Genomic DNA, 20338 nt, shown 5'->3' with positions numbered 1-20338 from the left:
GAAAAAAATGTAGCTTATGCCTTCAAGAAATGTTTTCAGGGTAAGATGGTTGGAATGAGTTTCAAGTGCAACCAAATCTCTGAAAGTATTTTGGCTTTTATGAATATCAAATATAGATTTATTATGAAATTTGGATTTTGCTACAACTCTTTTTTGAGTTCAATGATGTTTAAAGTAAGTTTGTGCAATTGAAGTGGGCACCTACATCCCTTTAGATTTTGTTAAAATGTACAGCAACTTCAAGAAAATGAAGTCTACAAGGGCAAAGTTTAATAATATTTGAAATGATTGTATAGTAGCATTGGCATTTAGCATGATGTCTAATGCATACCATTGCTTGGCCCTACTCTAATAGTCTTAAATTACTGTATAGCTAGGATGGAAGGAAATAAAGAATCACATTATAATAAAAGGTAATCTTTTTATTAAAGTTACAAGAAATCATTTTTAGATAATTATGGACTCAACCATTCATACTTTCTCAGTTAAAAGAAGTATTGGAAATGAAGAAAGGAATGTAATTAAGAAAAGGAGATTAAAACGGTTACATGATTACTAGTGAGTAATATTATATATAATGAGATTTACTTTTGACTAGACATATAAAAGATTTCACTTCTAATGATAGCAGTACTGCTAGATTATTGTAAAAAGAAGGTAGATGAAAGTACAATGTAATTGAGTCTCTGATGAGAATGTACAGAACAGAATGTGCACCTCCATTATACAGCAGCATAGATACTTCTGTCACAGAAATAGTCAGTAGAATGTTTCCTCATCAAAAACTGCAGATACCAATGAGAGAATATTTGTAGCTCACAGTTAAAATATACAATCCTTGCACTGATGTGCTAGTCCCAGATTGATGATATTACCTAGTTTGGTAATAAAATGCCTGCAAGAAAACAACCAAGCTCAGAAGGCACCAAAGACACCACAGGACTATACTGAGAGAGAGTGATTGGCCCAAAATCACCTAGCTGACTTTCATGGCTAAAATAGGACTTACAGTCTCCCACTTTCTGGTCTGCTTCCTTAACCAGTAGCCCAAAACCATACATTCTATAGGAGAAAGCACCACATTTTTTCTACAATTACAGACAATACATGTGTTCAGTTCCTATGTTCTGACCTGCAATTGTTAATTGTAAATAGGACATACAGTAGAGATAAATCACATGGTTTTACATTTGCATTTGTTTGTTTTATTCTTTGGTTGCATATCCCATCTTTTTTTCTGGAGGAAAAATAGTATTTATATCTCTTCCAACTCCAGATTTTATCTGAAAAAACAACCCTAAAAGCTGAGAGCTGGGATTATATTTCTATGGCTAGCATGCCCTTGACCTCCAGATCTTAGTACAGCAAAGGCAGGTTACATCTTCTGTCATATTTATGGTTTATTCCTTGAACTTCAACATTTGGCTGTAATCAGTGACGTGTGGTGAGGTTTATACCTGGTGAGGCTCAGCTGGGCATCCTTTTGCGAAGCAACTCAGCAGGGCAGCGGTCGGCCTCGGCGGGGGGGGGGGAATTTGCATCGCGGGAGCAACCAAGCGCCCGGGTCTGCAGCAAAGGCGCTTGATGGCTCCCGCGATGCAAAGTGCCCCGCCGCCCCCCCACTGCCCCGGCCTGCATCCGCTGCTTCTCCAAGCTCCTCCGCTGGAAGTCCCGGATTGCCTCTGGGGGAAGGCTGAGTGAGAAACGGAGCGAAGCTTCTCCGCAGCCTCCCGGCACTACGCAGAGGCTCTCACAGGAGCGCGTGCCAGCGGCCGGTGGCCCGGAGCGGCCCCAGCTGCGAGACAAGGCAGTGCTTAAAGCAGCCGCTGCCGCTGCCGCTGCCGCCGCCACCGCCCCGTTGGGTGAAGGAGGGGTGGTGGCGGTGGCAGCGGCTGCTTTAAGTGCTCCCTTGTCTCGCAGCCGGGGCTGCTCCAGGCCACCGGCCGCTGACACACGCTCCTGCGAGAGCCTCTGCACAGCGCCGGGAGGCCGCAGAGAAGCTTCGCTCCGCTTCTCCCCCAGCCTTCCCCCAGAGGCGATCCGGGACTTCCACGGCGGAGCCTGGAGAAGCAGGCCAGGGCAGCGGGTGGGCGGCAGCATTGGGGACGGTGGGGCACTTTGCATCGCGGGAGCCGCCAAGCGCCCAGGTCTGCAGCAAAGAGGCAGCCTCCTCCTTCTCTCCCACTCCTCTCTCCTCTGAAGCACACCCCGCCCAACGTAAGCGTGCTCAAGAAGACATGATTCTCTGCTTCCAGATCAGGAGGCGGAAGAATTAGTGCCTCTTTTGCATCTGAACTTTTTTGCCTTTTAACTCTTTCTTAACTTTTAGAAGGTGAAAAATTCCTTATGGAAAGGAGGCCCCGAGTTCTCTCACCTCCTGCTTTGGTTAACACTAAGCAGACACCAAGCCACTGTGACCTGGAATCTGGTAGCAACTATCTTGGCTTTAATTATTTTAAAAAATATATTTAAATTTCTTTCTTTTTCCTGAGGAGACTGGTGAGGCTCCGCCTCCCTTGCCTCTAGTGACTGCACGTCCCTGGCTGTAATCATGTGCAATCATGAAATGTTAAAAAAGTAAATAAACATTATGCCCTGATATAAATTTAAAACTCACTATCTTCATTGCTTGCAATTAATCATCATCATTCTACATACTAATCAACTGCTCACAAGCCAAACATCCTTTTATTATGTGTTTATTTATTTTGTCCCACTCAGTAGCATCCTTTGTACCACCCAAGCTTGAATTGTGTTGTAATGACACTTTTGTCTCTCTGCTCAGCAATGGAAACCCTTCTACCAAGTTAAAACTTCGTCATTTGAAAAGAAAAATTGGCCCAACAGGTTAAAAAAACCTGTGCATTTCAATCACAAAATATAGAAATCTTAATCTATACCTAAGACCTTATCAAATTTAGAAATTTGATTAAAAAACTATTCTAGCTTTGGAGGCCTCCTTTACCATTTTTTTTCATTCATTTGAGATAATATGTTACTTTTCCAAGTATCTTTTCTCTTAATTGCAGCCATTCTGGGTAGATAATCTCTGAATTCCACCTTCTCCGCAATTACTAAACAATATTTATTTGCTTGTTCCTTTGTGAATGCAGATCTATTCATGTGCATGAAATATATAAGCACCTAGGGAGATGACAACAGCTGAAGAAAATGATCAACAGCTAAAGTAGTCAGAAGAAATAGTTAGAACTTTGTTCATATAATTTATGTTGACAAACTTTTTCTTGATCAGAGAATAGCTCATATACATTTATCATTGACAGCCGCAAACTGAATAAACATCCATTTATCCTTCCTGTTTTTCCCACTTTCCTTGACAGGAAAATAATAGGATGGAACTTTTGGATCTTGGCAGAATTTGTGAGCCTGGTATTACGATACAGGATAAGAATTGCTTTTAAAGTACAGTTATAAATGGGAACATCCTTAAAAGCAGTAAGCTTGGCAATTTCTTAAAATCAACAACTGCCAAAAAAAAAAAAAGTCAGGAAAGGTAATGTCAAGCATGCCTCCTTCAATATCCAAGAAAGGAAAACCTCAATTCCATTTTAATGGAGATAAAGTACTTTTACTAGATATGAAGTGAAAACAGTTAAAGGAAAGCAAGATCTGAGCCACATATACATATCAAACGTTTACCCAGCCCCTTCCCCCAATTCCCCAACCTATTGTCCAATCTGCAACTCACTAAGGTGTCATGTGGGGTGCATCTTCAAACAGCCTCATCAAGTTGGTATGCGGAACGGTTGGCCGTGACCAAGTCCAAACATCAGTCACCAGCATGCGCAGAAGATGGTGAGAACAAGACTCCTCCAGTACAATATAATTCCCTTCCCTAATACTATGCACCCCCGCCCCGTTCCTGTGGCAGCTGATAGCAAGCAAGCATAGCAAGCAAAAGAGAGGCTGACATTTGGCCCTCCTTCAAAAAGAGATATCACCCCTGTAGGAAAAGAGAGAGAGAAAACAATATAAAATAACAGCATAGTATATACATCTGGAGCCGAGGTGGCATAGTGGTTAGAGTGCAGCACTGCAGGCTACTTCAGCTGACTGCAGTTCTGCCATTCGGCTGTTCAAATCTCACTGGCTCAAGGTTGACTCAGCCTTCCATCCTTCCGAGGTGGGTAAAATGAGGACCCGGAGTGTTGGGGGCAATATGCTGACTCTGTAAGCCGCTTAGAGAGGGATGAAAGCCCTATGAAGCAGTATATAAGTCTAACTGCTATTGCTATTGCTATCTACTGTAAAACGAAGGCTTATCAGGATAGCCGGTGTAGAACATCCGCAAAAGTCTTGGAGCCCTAACATGAGATTTGTCAACCCATTCAGCCTGGGAAGGGGGCAAATGTCTCCAGGAGATCAAATACTGAATGCGACCTCTATGTTTTCTGGAGTCCAAGATTTCTTTAACTTCAAAATGTTGCTCTCCCTCAATAAGAATAGGGACTGGAAGTGAAGGCTGAGGTGGATGAAACAAAGAGGTGTCCTCCGGTTTTAACAGGTTCACATGAAACACAGGATAAATTCTGCTAAGGTTCTTTGGCAACTCCAATTTCACTGATATAGGATGTATGATTTTCAGGTTTCGGTTTTGTTTCTCCTTTAGATTTTAGAAGATTCGTAATGGGCAAAGCGATGCTAGCGAACGAGGGAATAAATTGACAATAAAAATTTGCAAATCCCAGAAAATTTTGCAATTGTGCCCAATCAGTAACAGCCTGGACTTTTGCTGGGTCCATCTCGATCCCTTTGTGGGAGATACGGTATCCTAAGTAATTGATCTCCTGATGAAATTTACATTTAGGATAATTTGGCATAAAGTTCAGCGGCCTGGAGTTTCTTGAGGACTGATTGCACCAATGTCACGTGTTCCTCACATGTTTCCGTGTAGATTGAGGTAGACTAACATGCCTTTGTACAAGTACTCATGCAAAACTTCATTTATTAATTGCGTGAAAACTGCTGGCGCCCCCTGCAGTCCAAATGGGAGTACTCTGAACTGGAAGTATCCCAAAGGGTACTTGAAAGCAGTTTTCCACTCATCTCCTTCCTTGATTCTGACCCTGTAGTAAGCTTCTCTTAGGTCCAGCTTTGTGAAAATCTTCCCCTTCCCCAAGTGGGCCAACATATCCTTCATGAGTGGCAGAGGGTATACATTCTCCACGCAAATTCCATTAAGGTTTTTGTAATTCGCACATAAACAAAAGGAGCCATCTTTCTTTTCTCTGAACAATACAGGTGCGGCCACCCCTGGCCTAGCTGGTTGTATGAAACCCCTTTTTAAATTTTTGTCAATAAACTTTCACAATTCCTCCATTTCATGTGGTGTCATCAAGTAAATTTGGGGTTTAGGAAGCTTTTCCCCTGGGATGATCTCGATGATGCAATCAGTAGCACGGTGGGGGTGGGGGTCAATTTGTTGAGAGCCCTTTTACTGAAAACCTCCTTGAGGTCCCAATATTCTTTGGGGATTTTCTCTTCTCCTTTAATCTTTTTCTGCAATGCGGCAGCTACGTTCATTTCGGCATTGGCTATGTGGGACATCCTCCCCTTCTCCTCAGGGGGTTTAGCGGAACGAATGTGCAACCACCCTTTCCTCCAGTTCATGTAAGGGTTCCATTTCCATAGCCACGGTAATTCCAATATGAAGGGCCGATCCATTCCAGGTGCCATGATGAAACTCAAGGTATCTTGGTTTCTATTGGTTCGGTTACAAAATGGGCAGGGACAGTGATTGACTGGCAAAAGGCAATGGGTACTTTCAAAGTTCTCAGTCTTAAACCCATTGTCAGCCTTTGCTTTGCTGCTGCTTTTCGGCTGCCATTGAAACAGGGAGGGAGGGCATGGTATTTGGGGAGGGAATCATTCTGTACTGGAGGACTGTTTATTGGGAGTTATTCTCACCATCTCTTTGTGCATGTGGAAGGAGGGGAGTTTCCCGCCAAGGCCAACTGTCCAGCATTCTGACCTGATGATGATTTTTGAAGATGTCTCCCACCTGACCGTTGGGTGAAATATGATTGGACTATGGACTGGGGTACCAAGGGGAGGGGAATGAATCATGTATTGATATCTATTGCTTTCGCGCCTTTTTACTCAGATTCAGCTTTGCTTCTCATCATTTGTAATCAGTAAAAGTACACTTAATTCTGAAACATGGAGTTGAGTGGTTCCTTTCTTGGTTATTAAATGAAGGGGCAATGACATTAAGCTGAATCTTACCTCGCACCAATCCCGGAGCGAACACCTTCCGAGGGGGGTGCACTCAACGAAAAAATGTCCCTCCACGGCAGTGATCAAGAGGACGACATGGGAGCAGCTGCAGCTCATTCATTGATGGAAATGTTGGTTGACCTGCAAGTGGAGGAACCATCTATTCGACCCAGGTGGACTTGGGGAGTGGGACAGAAAGAGGAATCTGAAGAACCGTTTACTGGAATCACGGTGAGGAGACCCAGAAAACCAGCAGCTGAATGGCGGGGGCCTGAAGAGGAAGATTTCATGGTGTCCCAAGCCATGAAACTTCTCGAAAAAGCTTGGGAAAAGTGCCGGACTCGAGAGAGTGGAGTGGACAAAGGACCTGAGGAGGAACCTGAAAAAAGGTACATGTTGCCTAGTTTAAGAGACGCTGTGGGGGGGCACTCCCTGTGGCTAGAGACATTCCAAGAAGGGGGGGTCCTCGCCGACGCAGAATGGCTAAGGTTCCTCTTCTAAGTGTGAAATACGCTGGAGACCCTAAAGAACTCAGGTTGTTTCTAATTCAGGTGTGGAATTATATGCAAATGTATGGTCAAGACCTGGGATCAGATGAAGCTAAAGTGCGAATAGTATTAATGGCCCTGGAACAAAAAGCAGCTGACTGGATGGTCGGACTACATAATAATGACTCCCCTCTCTTAAGAAACTTTAATGGATTTATGGCAGCTTTGAGGAAGCGCTTTGATGACCCTCTCACCGAGTGCAGAGCTAGGATTAAATTTACAACCCTTAGACAGGGGAAAAGATCTGTAGCTGAGTATGTGCACGAATTTCAGGAGCTGTCAGCTTATATGAGGGGTTGGTCTGAAGAAGCCTTGCTAGACCGTTTTGCTGATGGTTTAAACAAAGAGGTTTACCAGCAATGTGTGAACAGGAGCCCCCCCCCCTGTCGATTGCAGCCCTGGTATGAGGCAGCCGCCGATGTGGAAATTGATTTAGCCAGACTTTATTACAAAGGAGAAGGAGAAAGTGAGGAATCCCCACCTCCCACCAAAACCCCCCTCCCAAAGTTGCAAAAATGGGGAAGGGAAGGATTTACAGGCAAACCCAAGCCTCCCGTGTGCTTCTGCTATGGAAAGGAGGGGCATCGTGCTGTAAACTGCCGAGTCAAGAACAGCCCCACCGCCCCACCCCCTCAGAAGGATAAAAAGCTAGAAAAGCCTCCCTGCAGAAGGAAGGAACCAGCTTTGATGGGGGACGAGCCTTCTCGACGCTTCGACCTGGAAGAAGGAGAGAGCGGAAGCCCCAGCTCGTCTGATGATAGTGATTCTGATGAGACTGAATGCTGGGTAAGTTTCCAGTCGGGGCCCATGCTTATCCCAGTTGAACTTAGAGTGCCCTCTTCTGGCACGCAAGAGAAAATTCTTGCTCTTTTGGATTCTGATTGCTCACGTTGCATTATAAATCTAGAAATAGTTGAGAAAATGGGGTTAAGACTAAAAACTTTGAAAATCCCAATTGCATTTTGCCAATTAGATGGCTCTATTGCGGGGGGAAGCCCTGCTCATTTTGTTACTGAACCTATTGAAATGTTGATGGGGCCCACGAAGAAATGATAAGTTTCATTGTAGCCCTGGGGATGGACCGGCCCCTTATATTGGGACTACCCTGGCTCCGTAAGTGGAACCCACGCATAAATTGGAGGAATGGTTGGTTGTGCATTCAATCTGCCACGACCCCTGAAGGGGAAGAGGGGATTCCAGAATCAGATAAAGCAGGCCCCAAACTAGCAGCCAGAGGGCAGAAGAAAATTGAAGGGCAGAAGAAAATCCTGAAAGAATACTGGGACCTGAAAGATGTTTTCAGTGAGAAATCTTCTGATAAGTTGCCCTCTCTCACGCCCACCGATTGCACCATTGATATTCTGCCTGGGGTAAAACTCCCTAAACCCCAAATTTATTCAATGACCCCTAGAGAAATGGATGAATTAAGAAAATTCATTGACAAAAATTTGGAAAGGGGTTTCATTGAACCAGCTAGGCCCAGGGTGTCAGCTCCAGTCTTATTCAGGGAAAAGAAAGATGGCTCCTTTCATCTCTGTGTTAATTCTAAAAACCTTAACGGCATTTCTGCCCAAAATGTCTACCCTTTACCACTGATGAAGGACATGCTAGTCCAATTGGGGAAGGGGAAGATCTTCACTAAGTTGGATCTGCGGGAAGCATACTATCGAGTCAGAATTAAGGAAGGGGATGAGTGGAAGACTGCATTCAATTGCCCTCTTGGCTGTTTCCAGTTTCGAGTTATGCCATTTGGACTGCAGGGGGCGCCAGCTGTTTTCATGCAATTAATTAATGAGGTTTTACATGACCACCTTTACTAGGGCGTGATGGTCTATCCTTATTTACACGGAAACACGTGACGAACACGTGAAACTGGTTCGCACAGTACTCAAAATGCTTCGTGCAGCAGAACTATATGCTAAATTGTCCAAGTGTGAATTTCATCAGGAGAAGGTGGATTATCTGGGTTATCACATCTCCCACAAGGGGATAGAAATGGACCCAGCAAAAGTCAAAGCAGTCACTGTATGGGAAACTCCCCACACGCGCAAACACTTACAAAGTTTCTTAGGTTTTGCCAACTTCTATCGTCAATTTATTCCTTCTTTTGCTAAGATCGCTCTACCCATTACAAAACTCCTGAAGTCAAGTGGGGGGCGAAGCCCAAACCTAGTAAGCCCTTGAACTGGACTATGGAATGTCAGGCTGCGTTCGAGAAATTAAAACGTCTGTTTGCAGCTGAGCCAGTCCTCAAACTCCCAGACATGGAAACACCTTTTGTGGTCCAAGCTGATGCTAATGATGTTGCAGTGGGGGCGGTACTGCTTCAAGCGAATGCACAAGGGAAATTGCAACCTTGCGCTTACACCTCTCGTAAGCTAACAGAAACTGAGAGACGTTAGGCTATTTGGGAAAAGGAAGCTTTTGCTGTTCGATGGGCTTTAATGACCTGGCATCACTTTCTAGAGGGCGCAAAACACCCTTTTGAAGTATGGACTGACCACAAAAACTCAGAGGCGTTAAGAACCCCCAGGAAACTGTCCCCCAAACAAATGCAATGGGCAAAACATTTCAATAGATTCAATTTCACTTTGAAATATACCTATGAGAAGTCTGGCCGTTCCTGTTGTCACCAGGAGTCAGGCCGCCTCCAAGTTGAAAGTCACACAGGATCTCGTCACAAAGCTCAAAGGAGTTTTTGCAAATGATGAGTGGTTCCGCCAATATACGAATGAATGCACCATGAAAGATGGACTTGCTTGGATTGGTGCTAAGCTATACGTTCCCACGTCCATTAGGGCCATGGTTCTTCAATGTGCTCATGACTCTCGCATGGCCGGACACTTTGGGTTTGTGAAAACCCTGCATCTCGTCAAAAGGCAGTTTTGGTGTCCCTCATTGAAAAAGGACATTGAATCTTATGTGGCTAGTTGCCCCACTTGTGCTGCAGCAAAACGCCCACTGGGAAAGCTTCAGGGATTGTTCCAGGCGGTAGCCCACCCTGAGGCACTGTGGAAGGAGATCTCTATGGATTTCATTGTTGAATTGCCAGAAAGTCAAGGGAATATGGTGATTTGGGTTGTCACTGACTTGTTCTCCAAGCAGGTTCACTTTATTCCTTGTTCCAAGATCCCGTCCGCAAAATCCCTGGCTAAATTGTTCATCACACATATTTATCGTCTGCATGGAGTACCGGACCACATCATTTCGGATAGAGGGGTCTAGTTCACCTCCTTGTTTTGGAAGGAGTTTCTGAAATGAATTGGCTCCGCCCAGGGTTTAAGCTCCACCCACCATCCTCAGACTAACAGTGCCTGTGAGAGGACCAATTCCGTGCTGGAACAATATCTTCGCTGTTTCATCAACTACCAGCAGGATAATTGGGTGGAATTGTTACCTCATGCTGAGGTGGCATATAACAACTCAGTACATAGCAGCATGGGTTTTACACCCTTCAGGGTGGTGTACGGACGTGATTTTGTGCCTATCCCCGAGATTCCTCGCGAGAAACCACAAGTATTGTCCCTCTCTGAATGGAGTGACCACCTCCAGGAGATGTGGCCTCTGGCTTACCGGGTGCTGGATGCTGCACACCGAGCACACAAGAAACATGCGGATAAGAAGAGGGTGATGTCGAAGGAATATAAAGTTGGTGATCGTGTATATTTATCCACCAAGTTTCTTCAGACCTCTCAAAAGTCCCAAGTATGTTGGCCCGTTTCCGATTATCACATCTTCCAGGGCAGTTTCACAGTGTCTCCCTAGCCTCCAGCCAGGTTTCTCCCCACCAGCTGTGGGCCGTGCCTAGTGTAGCAGCTGGGCTCCCAATACCCCTCCTTTTCTGCTTTTGGACCTCCCCTTCATATGCACAAACAGGTCACGGAACGCCTGTGTGTACCCAACCTCAGGCCTCCCCTCCTGGGTTAAAGGTATCATCCTGCTTTTTGCCTTTTGATTTAGGAGGGGGTCATCAAAATGTTTCCTCAGGGCAGTCATAAACCCCTTGTAATCCCTCAGCAGGGGAATCATCTTTACGCAAGGCTATCATTCAGGCAGCTGTTTTGTCTCCCAAAGCTATAGCAACACTTCTCACTTTGGCAACTTCCAATGAGAAAACTTCCCCATACTGTTGCATGTAATCCCAAACTTGCAGTAAAAAAACCACCAGTTCTTTGGGATCTCCTCCGTAAATCACTCCAAGTGGAGGAATTGGAGGCATTTGGTGCCTTCAGGGGTTTCCTCCCTCCTTGGGGAAGCTTGTACTGCTGCTGTGGTTGGCCCCCCTGGCTCAGCTCTGGCAGCTGTTCCCAGGGATGTTTTAGGGCTAACCAGGTCTTCTGCTCCCGCCTCTGCCTGCTTGGCTAATTCACTCTCTCTTCAGTGAGACTTACATGGACGCGCCGTCATTCCCAAGTTTCCTGAAGAAGGTGTAAAGCATGGGTCATCATGAGATCCTCTCTGTCAGCTGCCTGACAGTCATCTTCTGTTTTTTGGCTGGTTGTGACCCTTGCCATCGTCTTCTCCTGCTGATTGCAGGGGTTTAACATTTGGGTGCTCCCCCCATGGCAGCTTTTAACTCCGGGATGGGTGCAAAGGGAGATCTTGCTTAATGTCAAGCATGCCTCCTTCAATATCCAAGAAAGGAAAACCTCAACTCTGTTTTAATAGAGATAAAGTACTTTTACTAGATATGAAGTGAAAACAGCTAAAGGAAAGCAAGATCTGAGTCAGAAAGGCGGGAACATATACATATCAAACATTTACCCAACACCCTCCTCCCAATTCCCCAACCCATTGTCCAATCTGCAACTCCCTAAGGTGTCATGTGGGGAGCATCTTCAAACAGCCTCATCAAGTTGGTATGCGGAACAGTTGGCCTTGGTCAAGTCCAAACATCAGTCACCAGCATGCGCAGAAGATGGTGAGAACAAGACTCCTCCAGCACAATACAATTCTCTTCCCTAATACTATGCATCCCCCCCCGTTCCTATGGCAGCCGATAGCAAGCAAGCGTAACAAGCAAAACAGAGGCTGACAGGTATTTCTTTACTCCTCTGATTCCATCAGATATACTATTCTTAATCTTGATATTCAGAATTTAGTAGAATGGATTTCCATAAGCATATAAATGCATTTCTAGACTGAAAACTTCGAATAATTTAGTTACAGAAAGTTTGAAAATGTTTCTGTATGTGTCTTTTTCTTCTTAAATTTAATAGATCTTTACTAATCATTTCAATCTCCTGTGTAATTATTTATGGTTAAAAAAATCATCATAAAAAAGCATAGGTAAAGTTCTGTGGCATATGTAGAGGAAATTTCCAGATAACCTATCCATAACTAAATGTAGATTTATTTATTTAAATAAAATTAATCATGTACAAAATAAAATACAATAAAATCATACACATGATTCTCTTTTAAAGCAATGTTTCCTTTAACAAGTTTATTATATGTAAACACAAATTCCTACAATTCCCCAACTAGCATGGGAAGCTGAATTCCACACATCTTAAAGTTGCCAGTGTTAGGGAATACTGTTCTTGTCATGCCCCAGCATATAACTTTTATATACTGTTGTTGCTCTCTAGCCCCATCTAGTGGCCGGATGGATAAATATGCCCCAACATATGATCTTTATATACTGGTGTTGCTCTCTAGCCCCATTTAATGACAGGAGAGACAAATACCAAGTATATTGTTTAAAGCTGACTCCACCTCATTACCCATCAGCCCACACTCTCAAAATAAGTGCATCCTGGAAAGCCAGACTTCATTTCCTTTAGCATTTGTGGAAGGCAGAAGCACGAAGAAGAATCCATCTTATTCTGTGATCATCCAAAGACAAACCCACATCCCACAAACAGAGCTGGTGAGATTTAAATTGCTTGTATTAATTAATTGTTATGATCAGCAGTAACTCAATAATGTCTATCTTGTATTTGGTTCTAATTATTGTATCCCTATTTTTCCCAGTTTCACCATATCTCTTCAATAAAGCATTCAGATCTACACACACACAGTCTGTTTTATTGGAGGATAGGTGGGTTTAGCTGCATGTCGAACTGCACAGAGACTTATGTGTAGTTGGGCAGAACAGTTCTAAAGTAAGATATTTTGGTTAGGAGTCATCTGCTTTCTTCTTTCTTTCTGTAAATAAATTAAAACATACATCTTAAGAAAAGACTGTGACTTCCATTTTCCCTACTTACTCTCACTGAAAAATGCACATCTCAACATGTGTAATATTTATTATAATCTGCTCTAAAAACTAAATTGCCTTCTCCTTGCAAAAAACAACAACTAATGAAACAATGAAAAGCCCCAAATAATTTTAAAATATCAGTATTATCAGCATCTGCTATTCTGCTTGTTGTATAATTCGCTGTATAGCTTTTAAAGAAAAGCTGTACTTTGCAATGGCATCATATCAAAAGTCCATGTTCTGATTATGTTCAGAACATGGAAGAAAGTATTTCAACTTACACGTTTTTTTTCTTTTCTTCTATCAGATTAATGTCTATATTCTATTTATGTTGTAAATAGAACATAGAAAATAATTTTCTTATATTTGTTTAGACCTAAATTTAATCATGTCAAAATTAATGATCTAAAATGATCCAGCAATTATGTTAAAGGCGGCAGTCATGCACATCAAATGATAAGGATGCCAGGGATTAAACTACACATAAATTTGCTCATACAGTAAAAGGTCAGTGGCTGAGATTACTGAAATTTGATTAGATATAGAACCTCGTGCTTAAAATCAATGTTTACTTGACTTTGGCATTTCTGCTCTGAGTCAGACATTCTCCTGGGGCCTTGGCTTTAATCATGGGATGTAGCAATGTAACATCTCTTCCAGAGCACAAAGATAGCTAGAAATTAGAAAGGATTTACAGGTCAAAGCAGAGTAACTTCAGCAATTGGTACAAGTGAAGTAGACTGCAAACCTGAAGGGGAAGTCAGTAGTAGCAGTTGTGAAGACAAAGCAGCTATCAGGATGGTTAAAAGCCATGGAAAAGCTAAAAGAAAGGCTAGTGATTTTTACAGCTCTCAAATTGTTTTCAAGAGCCCTCTAATCAAAATGCCTAACTCTCTCTGTGCCCTCCCTGGACTTTGCACAGACTTCAGACCATGGCTACAAAGTGATAACAAAAATGGAACTTAAGACAGTAATTTAATGGTACTTTAAAAAAATATATCCAAAATAGGATTTAAACATACAACTTTCCTAGAATGTGAAACGAATAGATAAGGAAAAACAATAAAAGTTCCTTAACAACTTAATTCATCTCTCTGTTGGTTTGAATTTAACATCTGCTCTAAAAGATCTTTAGTTTTATTCATTCTCCCCATCAATTAAGTCCAACTTCGGCTCCCTCCTCTTGCCTGCCTCATCTCAGCATTTCAGTTGATAGCAGTGGGACGAAAAAAGAGAGGCAGATACAGAATCCTAAAAATGCTGGAAATGGCTTTCCTTTCTCTGTTTTGTGGATTAAACAGTTTTAAAATTCTAAAATCTGCTGCATGGTGGATACAAATATTTTGATTAATTAGTGCCAGATTTTTTTAAAAAATTACTGAATTAACAAGGCAATCTTAATTGTTAAAGTAGTAATGTTAAACATTATTACTTGGTGCTTAAAATGTACTAAGAGCATCCATTATAAGCAGTGCTTGTGAACTATCTGGAAAACAGGAAACAGTTATACATTGTGTGCCATGTATGTATTTGGTGTTAATTTCTCTTGATCTGCAGGCCTCCACTGGAATCAGAAAAAGTCAAAATAACAGCCACAATAACAGGGTTGAAGTCTCCCAGTTTTTAACATGCAATGCATATTCAAAACATATGACAAAGGGGTGGGGATTTGATGACATGATTGTGATTGCCATTTTGCCCTGATAACATTTGTGGATACCTCTGGTGGGATTTCCAAAGAATTTTACTTAAGTATTATTAGTTTTGCTTTGGATTCATTTAGGTTTACTTGAGAACAAAGTGGAGCTTACTAAATTCTTTATTCACTGGAACTAGTCTGCATGTTCAGACCTTCTCTTTAATAGTAGCCTCATTCTTGAGAGGTCTACTGGAAAAGTGTAATTCTTTTCATTTTGAATTACCCCAAAACCTAGAATGTTTTAACTTCTTGAATATATTCACACAATTTGCTTATCTTGCAAGAGTCTCACAAAACAGTTTTCCCTCCTCTCTTCTGGATTCCATTTTATCCTTCATTGGCCTCCTCATTGCTGGTCCTGATTCAAATCCCAGTTGGCTTCTCATAGGTTCTTCCAACCATGATTGATTACTCTCTTTGCTTCAATCCTTTCACCAGCTGATACCTTGCCTCCTTGGAATTCTGGCTGAAGACTGGTCTACCATCAGTGCATACAGCAAGGAAAAAGCTTTGGCCATTCTCTTCTTTCCTCTTATTCAAGAGCAAACCTTTGTCACATGTTCTCCTCATTCTTTTGCCTATATTTCCATGCTGTCTTCTTAAACTACCTCACTAAAAATAGTATCTTTCTTCCTTTCCCTATAGCATCCCACTTTAAATATAACTCCTTTTATTTCCTCAAGTCGCTTTCCTAAACTGCTTCCTTTTCTTTTTTCTAGCTGTATCTCCAGGGTTGATCTGTGTCTTTATGTCAGCAGAACACATATATCTCTGTCTTCTTGGTTGTCAGTGTGCTGTTGCACTACAGCACCACACCTTTAATATCCTTTCCTCGAAATTCGATTTCATTTCTTCCTCTTACATTATATAGTGTAAGGTGACCACACATCCTGATTTCAGTGGGACAGTCACGCTTTATAACAATTTGTCCCGTGTCCCGGGGCATTTTTAAAAAGTCCCGATTTTCTGGCTTCATGTTGAAAGCCCAGTGGATTTGCTTAAGAAATCCTAACTGGGGCAAGACAAAAGACACTCTGTCTAACTAACCTCTCTCTATCTCAGTACTTTCATTGAAGATATTAAAACGTTAAAGCAAGAAAACGGACCCCCCCCACCCCTTTTACCTCATTTTATAAGAAAAAATGATCAAGTACCATAGAGCTCCAGGAAATACTTGGCTAGAGAAGCCGTGAGTGTTACTTCCTGGATTTTCCAGAGGGGAGGGACACAGAGGTTGGAGGTCGGGAAAAATGGTGGCAAAGTTTCTTTGAAAAATATTTCCCTGACTAATTTCACCATTTTAAGTTGCTCAGTTCTTTGTATTAACATCTATATCATTCTGGGTTGACTTGGAATGCTCACTTGTGCCTGCTGGTAAGTGAACTGGGTTTTTTTCTTTTATTTTTTTAATGTATTTTAAAATAATATTTTATTTATTGTGCATAGGATTTTTTTAAATATTTTTATTCTGTGTGGATTCTTTTTTTAAATTGTCTTAGACTATTTAAAAAAAGATTCTATCCAAAATACAAAATACCAGCTGCAGTTATTCTCTTAAGAACTGTGGCAAGAAGGGTGGTATAGTGACCAAAGTTACAATGGCATTGAAAAAAGTGACTGATGACCATTTTCACACTTAGCGACCATTTTCACACTTAGTGACCATTGCAGCATCCTCATGGTCATGCGATCAAAATTTTGATGTTTGGCAACAGATTCGTATTTATGATGGTTTCAGTGTCCTGGGGTCATATAATCACCTTTTGACAAAGTCAAATGGGGAAACCAGATTCACTTATGTTACTAACTTATCAGCTGCAGTTATTCACTTAAGAACTGTGGCAAGAAAGGTGGTATAGTGACCAAAGTTACAATGGCATTGAAAAAAGTGACTGATGATCACTTTTCACACTTAGTGACCATTTTCACACTTAGCGACCGTTGCAGCGGGATCAAAATTTTGATGTTTGGCAACAGTTACAATTTATATTTGTAAATTGTAGTTATGTTGAAATAAAAAAAATATTACAATACTATTTTTGCATTGTATGAAAATTTTTGTTGCTCCGTATAAAAATTTTAATCAGGTCCCCCCCGCCCCCTGGTCAAAGGTGTCCCTCTTTACCAATGTGAAAATCTGGTCACCTTAATATAGTGTGATCTTCCTATTTCACTCTGAAGAAACCTTGTTTTTCCCCTCCCTCACATATTCCACTTTGGCTGCTAAGGAGCCCATCATCTCATTTTGTGACTTAATCTACTTATTTTATTCTGGCAATACTAACTATTAATATTGGGCCTCCAGATTCTTAAAATCATAATTATTTTCCTACTTTTCAAGAGAGACAAATTTGCATCAGCTTTGCTCATTTTTCCAACTTCATTGCAACTTCCTGGGGAGGAGGAGATGGAGAAGAGGAAATTTAAGCTATAAATATTGTTCTTCAGAGATAAATTCTGAGATATGCTCAGCACAGAAAGTCGTGTACTCAACCTAGGAACTAAGAGAAGAGGAAAATTGCAAACAAAGGCTGTGATCAGTGTGCTTGTAGAAGATAAACAGCCACTCAACATTAGGAAGGTAGATATCAAGGCGCAAGTACTGCACTCAGTGGCACAAGGACACAGAGAAAGGCAAAGGCACCTTGACTTGTCTTTTTAGGATAGTGCATTATGATAAAGAATCATCTACTCTTCTTTTTTCCCTCTTTATAAATATTCTTATGTTGATGTGAACAAAATTGGCCACAATTCTTTTTTCCAAACTGCAACTATGAAAGGCCACTCTAAATTATCTAAAGCTTTTGCTGCACCAAGAAAGATCAGAACCACTTTCAGGCTTTTAATTGTTTTATTTATCTCATCAATAACATTCAAAATAAATGTCATTGTTTCTATTATTTGGAATACTAGTTAACAAATTGCTTTTGTTGTAGGAACCCTTTGGATTTTATCCCAAATATATGTTGCCTGCTCCTTGTACAATTAATTGGCCAACAATTTATCTGCTTTATTGCCTTTTTCAAAATATTTCTGTTTAGTAAAATTCAGCTTTTTGTATGTTTTGTTCACACTCACGATATAATGATTCTGTGTTTATTTCATGTTCTAAAACTGTAATTGTGTTGAGTTTATTCCTGGATTCTAATTGTTTCAGGTTATTCAGTAATGTATTGTTATGTTTTTTACATGGCTATTCTTTCTATTTCATCTGAGAGAAATAATTTAACCTCTTATAAATGCTTTATTACCATCCCATACTGTAGATAAGGCGAGATCAGAGGTTTAGTTTATTGAGAAGAAGCTGATTAATTCTTAGTAACATTTCAGTTTGATATACTATTATAATAATGTTAGTTTATTGAGTCTCTATCCTTTTGATCTAGAAGTTCCTCTATTCAATCTTATAATTATTAGATTATGATCTGTAGAAGCAAGAGTTGCCATCTCCGTGTCTATAAACTGATTAACAGTGAATTAGAAATCTAATCCATATATATATCTTTCAAGTTTTATAAATGGAAAGAAAATTATAAGTGTACTATCTCTCTATTTCTATGCATCCAGGAAGATAATTGTAATGGAATGTGTGAATGACCACAGGGGAAAGGGGAATAGATGTTGCCTAGGAGACAATTAGTCAAGAGTGGTTTAATGTTCAGATAAAGAAACTTAGGCAGGACCTTCCCGAATGGATCAAACAGTTAAAAGAGGCAGCAGGGGATTTCTGCGTTCAAACCTGCAAGATTCTCTTCATGTAACCTTACAATAAAGTAGAATTCATTCATCCAATCCTGTTTTCTTTCTGGATCATCAGGGAGGACTGATAATATCAGTAACATATACATTAACGTATTTTAAATATTTGTATAGTGCTTCTATTAGATAAAATAATTTTACCATGCGTGGGAAAAACTCACATTCAGATCTCTAAGGATTAGGATATTTCCCTCAAGAAGTGATTAAAAAGATCTTGTCATACAAGTTTGTGTTGTTATCATTTCGAATATAAATTGAAATAACTATTATTTTTCCAGTTTCTTCTGAACCTGTACTAATATGAATCTTTGTTCATCATCTTGAATTTGTTTCTCCAGAATCTGTGGCAATATTTTTACACTTAATTTTTTCTCCTTCTATCCAAAGCGACATAGTTTAAATTAATGATTTCATTTCAATTGATTTATATGATCACTTTAATGTGTCTTTTTGAAAGATATATGTATTTTCCCCAATATTTTGATCTGATCCAAGTTAACAATTCATAATTAACTTGTGAAGGTTACCAGCTCATTAGTCCAGTTATTGAACTTCTATCTGTTCTCTGCATTCTATCTGCATTCTTCTGTGCTGTTACAGATAAGGATTCAAGATATCTCTTAGCATGTTCAACCGAGTACACAGAAGTTTGGCCTGCATCCACAAAGTTAATAAAGTAGCCCATCTGTTTCTAAACTTTTATCCAAAGGAACTGTTGTAAAACATCTCAGGTTTCTTCTCTTCCTACATATAGCTGGCAAAATCTCAGTGATAATAACCAAGGATTTTAAAGGAATTTCACTTATTTTTATTTTATTACTTTTTTCTTAAAATATAAAAATTAACAACTATATACTATGACAATTTTCTCCATCAAATTGCTCAAGACTTTATTTTCTAAATTTTCTAAATTTCCAAAACTTATCATCTATGTCAGGCGAGAATCAGTCTTAATAAATGTTCCATTTCTGTTAACAGATTGTCTTAGTCCAAAATCCTCAGGCATAGCTTTAATTTCCAAGTTTCCAAGTTTAATAAAATTTGTATGCTGCCCACTCCCATTGGGAATCTGGGCGGCTCACAACAAGACAAAAAACATTTAAAATTTAAAAATAGAAAATACAATATTAAAATTCAAGATCATCCATTCCATCTAAGCGGGGCTGGATATCAATCAACAGCCCCAGGCCTGCCGGAACAGCCAGGTCTTGACAGCTTTACAGAAGGCCGGGAGAGTGGTAAGGGTCTGGATCTCTGTGGGTAAATCGTTCCACAGGGCCGGTGCAGCAACAGAGAAGGCCCTCCCCTGGGGAGCCGCCAGCCGGCATTGTCCAGTTGACAGCACCCGGAGGAAGTCCAACCTGTGCGATCTTGTTGGTCGTTGGGAGGTAAGCGGCAGGAGGCGGTCTCTCAGATAGCCAGGTCCTAAACCATGTAGGGCTTTAAAAGTAATGACTAGCACCTTGAAGCACATCTGGAGACCAATGGGGAGTTAGTGCAGCTCGCGGAGGATAGGTGTAACATGGGTGTGCGTTCTGAACCAGCTGTAGTCTTCGAACACTCTTCAGGGGCAACCCCATGTAGAGCGCATTACAGTAATCCAGTCTTGAGGTGATGAGGGCATGAGTGATTATTCGAAGTGCCTCCCGGTCCAGGTAGGGCCGCAACTGGTGCACCAGGTGAACCTGGGCGAAAGCCCCCCTGGTCACAGCTGACAGATGGTGCTCTAATGTCAGCTGTGGATCCAGGAGGACACCCAAATTGTGGGCCCTCTCTGTGGGGTGTATAATTTCACCCCCCAGGCTAAGAGGTGGAATGTCTGGACTAACCTTGGGAGGCAACATCAACAGCCACTCGGTCTTGTCTGGATTGAGTGCAAGCTTGTTCGCT

The sequence above is a fragment of the Thamnophis elegans genome, chromosome 8, assembly GCF_009769535.1.
Source record: "Thamnophis elegans isolate rThaEle1 chromosome 8, rThaEle1.pri, whole genome shotgun sequence".
Lineage (NCBI taxonomy): Eukaryota > Metazoa > Chordata > Lepidosauria > Squamata > Colubridae > Thamnophis > Thamnophis elegans.
The sequence above is the reverse complement of the archived record's forward strand: the minus strand, read 5'-3'. Positions refer to the sequence as shown.